The sequence below is a fragment of the Sarcophilus harrisii genome, chromosome 1 (assembly GCF_902635505.1).
Source record: "Sarcophilus harrisii chromosome 1, mSarHar1.11, whole genome shotgun sequence".
Classification (NCBI taxonomy): domain Eukaryota; kingdom Metazoa; phylum Chordata; class Mammalia; order Dasyuromorphia; family Dasyuridae; genus Sarcophilus; species Sarcophilus harrisii.
In genome coordinates this window covers 366,969,801-366,974,164 of record NC_045426.1, presented here as the reverse complement: position 1 = coordinate 366,974,164, position 4,364 = coordinate 366,969,801, and positions in this window count along the sequence as shown.

Below are 4,364 nucleotides of genomic sequence, written 5' to 3'. Positions count from 1 at the left end.
ATATACATATATATTAACTCTTACAGTGATGGCAAAGAATTGGATTTGCGAATGGCTAAACAAGTTGTGGTATCTAAATATGATGGAATATTACTGGGTTATAAGAAAGTATAAAAGGAATTATTTCAAAGAAATTTGGGAAGATTTGTATGAATTGGTACAAAGTGAGGTGAGTAGTACCAAGAAAACAAGTTATACAATAACAACATTAGAAAAACAAAAAGATTTGAAAGACAATAACTGATCAGCAAAATGACCAACCATAATTTCAGAGGACACATGATGAAACTTGCAATCTACTTGCAAATAGAGAGGTGAGGAACTCAGAGTCAGATTGAGGCTTATGGTTTTAATTTGGGGCTTCCCTCCCTTGGCCAATGTGGGGATTTTGTTCTGCTTGTTTATACATGTTTCTAAGAGATTTTATTTTTTCTTGCTTTCTCATTGGAAGTGCTGGTGATGGTGGTAGGGAGGGAGAGAATTTAGACATGAAAATCAAATATAATTAAATTAAAAAGAAGTCCCTTCTTCTCTCCCTCCCTCCCTTCCTCCCTCCCTCCCTCCCTCCTTCCCTTTCTCTCTCCTCCTTTCCTTTCCTTTCCTTTCCTTTCCTTTCCTTTCCTTTCCTTTCCTTTCCTTTCCTTTCCTTTCCTTTCCTTTCCTTTCCTTTCCTTTTTCCTTTCCTTTTTCCTTTCCTTTCCTTTCCTTTTCCTTTCCTTTTTCCTTTCCTTTTTCCTTTCCTTTTTCCTTTCCTTTTTCCTTTCCTTTTTCCTTTCCTTTTTCCTTTCCTTTCCTTTCCTTTCCTTTTTCCTTTCCTTTTTCCTTTCCTTTCCTTTTTCCTTTCCTTTTTCCTTTCCTTTCCTTTTTCCTTTCCTTTTTCCTTTCCTTTCCTTTTTCCTTTCCTTTTTCCTTTCCTTTCCTTTTTCCTTTCCTTTCCTTTTTCCTTTCCTTTTTCCTTTCCTTTCCTTTTTCCTTTCCTTTCCTTTTTCCTTTCCTTTTTCCTTTCCTTTCCTTTTTCCTTTCCTTTTTCCTTTCCTTTCCTTTCCTTTCCTTTTTCCTTTCCTTTCCTTTCCTTTCCTTTTTTCCTTCCCAAGATCCTTCATTTTTTGTCTTTGACAGAGATTTCTCTTTACCAAATAAACATTATCTCAAATTTCTCATAGCATCTTTCCTTTGTATATATCTTATCCATCCCTGTATTAGTTGTGTATATGCCTTGACACCCCAATTGTATTTTAAGTTTGTTTAGAGAAGAGTATTCTGTCTTTGCATAGACTCTGAACTTGATAAAATTTATTAAATTAATTTGAGGAAAGAGTAGGGAAGCAGGATGAAAGAAAAGGGGAGGTGAAGGGAAGAAATGGAAGTGGGGAAATAGGAAAAGAGAATTGTAGAGATAAGAAAGAAAAATGAGAAGGGAAAGGAGTTGTATGTATAAAAGCAGATGCTGTTGGGCCAAGAAAAGCTGGGATGCTTACCCTTGACCACAAAGAGTCACATATCTATTGATTCTTTAGGGAAAATCCCAATTTAGTCCTGGGGAAGTCTTTCCTCTAAAGCAATGTTTCCCAAAGTGTGGTACATGTACCCCCAGGGTACGGGAAGAGTTTGGTGGGGGTACGTTGTTGCACTGGAGTTTGGTGGGGATATGCACTGCACCGTGCTTAGCTGCGCCTAATTCTACGTTCTCATGAGTCAAGTCAAGACAATCTTGTGAGGCGTGAGATGGTCCGGTGTGACATGTCGTGAATATACCGCACTTTGTTACAGAGACGACTTACTTCGTTTAATAGTGGCTTCTCCAGGCGCCTGTGTATTTTTACTTTTGTGCAATTTTTTTTTATAGGAAAGGTTTGTTATGTGCTTTAGTAAGTCCCACTGATTTTGATTATTTTTATATAGAAGGATGAAATTGTGCTGAGATAACAGATCGTCGTAATTTGGTTCCCTGGTTGTTAATTTTAATCTGAGATGCGGCTCCACGTCCAGTAGTCTGTTCCTTTTTTTTGATTTAATGTCTACAAATGCTGAAAAAGCAACTTCACATAAATATGAAGTTGGAAAAGGCAAGATGTATTTCAGAACTTTTTCTGTTAAAACAGGATACACATGTTGCATTTGTAACTAGAATGATGTTAAAGTACACTCCTTATGTTTATTTTTCAAGAATCCATCTGAAGCCAATTCCAATAATTGCTCTTCTTCCAATGCGACAGACTTTCTGGCATGGATTAATATTTTATTAAAAATAATTTTATTTTTCATTTATTATTATTTTGTGTATGTACCAAAAAAAGGAAAAATAAATATATTTTGATTGTTATTAAAATACATCCTTTTTTTTTTTGACAAGGGGTACTCAGCATTATGAAAATTATAGAAGGGGTACATATATATCAAAAGTGTGGGAAACACTGCTCTAAAGGGAGAGGTCAGATTCTTTTCTAGCTGTCTGTGGCTCTTTATGTCCCCTTGAGCTTATTTTTGGCTCATGTCTAAATTTTTCCCAAAAGGTAATAGAGAGGTTTAGGTATAGGAAGCTATTCTTCTCCACACAAAAGAAATACTTAATGGCAAAAGAAATAATAATAATATAATGCTAATGATTAATAATTAACATTTATATAGTACCAGCCACTGTGCTGAGTCCTTAAAAGACAAAAGACTAATAAGTACTCATTGACAAAGTCTTAAAGAATAAAACTATTAGCCATAATACTTATTATGTTTTCCAGGAAGCTCTTATTTAAAATATGGTACATTTCATGGGTTATTTCACCTTATCTTACCTCTCTACTATTCAAACATATCCCTCAGGGATGACTTTAGCAAGGTTGCCATGTGTGGAGCTGCCATAGGTACTGGAGGAGATGATGTGGGAGAGGAAGATGACTCTCACCTACTTTAAGGGAATTCTCAAAAACAGAGTATTAAATCACTTTTTGAAGAGAAGCAGATCTAGATCTATCGAGATTAAGGGCACTGAAGTAAAATCCTTCCTATTATTCTCCTAAGGCTGGTTTGAAAGAAAAGCCAAACCAGAGAAAAGGATCCAGGAGCCTAGGGAAGGGCTGGAAAGGAGTAATGCAATTCACAGCAAAGTTAGGATGAAAGGAAAGATAAGTCCCTGGCAATCCTGCAGAAAAGTGTATTTCAGGGAGGAAAAAAAAAAAATGTGGTTTAAAGGATGAAAGAATTCTGAATAACAAAAAAGGAAAATACAGTTTTAGGGTAAGAAAAATCTATAAATGAACAAGGTAGCCCCTTAAAAGCACAGCTTGCTTGTCAGGGGTCAAGAGATGTATCCAAACTAATTTTAATTCGAGGGTTGGGTAGAGATAGGAAAAAGGGTTTAGTCAAATAGAATAGGTTTTTGGTAGTCATCTCTTTTGTGCTACAAAAGTATTGATGTGGGTCTAGTGGTAAAGAATTGATGTGAGAATCCTCTCTGGTCAGAGATGCAGGTCCAACATGAAAGAATTCATGGACCCAAAAAGTCTGAATGGCAAAAGGGATTTTTATTGGCACTGAGAAGCCAGCTTTGCTAGGAAGACAGACTCTTCAGTGGCAAGGTCCTGTCAGAGAGATAACAAAGGTTATCTTCACAGTGGGCAAGAATCCTGGCAGGCAGCTGTACCAAGAGGAGAGGCCCCTTGGCAAAGCATAATCCTATTTCGGACTTCTGCAGAGATTTGGAGTTCAGAATTGTCCTTTATAGCAGTCTGAGCCTCGGTTCCAGTTGAAAAGAGAGTCAATGTCCCCAGGCCTAGATACTTATCTTGGAGTTTCAAGTTACTCAACAGGCCCAGATCTCCAACTGAATAAAATCATTTTGAAGGCTTTTTTCCAGAGCCTGGAATTTCCTAAAGAGGATCAGACTACCCCCAAAAGATCAGTGGAGGATGATTTGAGCAAGAACTCCAATTGAATGAAGGCACTTAACTTGTCTAAGAACATATACTTTCCCAGACTTTTTGGAGTCTGAGACTGCAAATCTCCCTTCTTTTATAGATCAAAGGGAACACAGTTTCAGGGTTCACCCCCATCAGTATGACCAGGTAATTTAGCTGATTTTGGTATGATGAGGTCCAAGGTATCTAAGTAGACACTAGCAGAGAAAGTATAATGCATGAGGAGAGTCAAGCAGGAGAAGGCATTGATGATGCCAGTCTTAAGTGGGCCTTTTGATTAAATGGACTTTTGATTGCAGTGCCACCTTAGGGGGAGTTGTATGAAAACTCTATCTTTACTTTATCCAATCAGAAAGTCAAATTATAATGTCAATCTCCCCCCTTCCCCAAAATCTTCCTCCTGGTTAACTGTAAATTCCACTAGGAAACTTTTTTTCTTGTAAGTTGATAAAA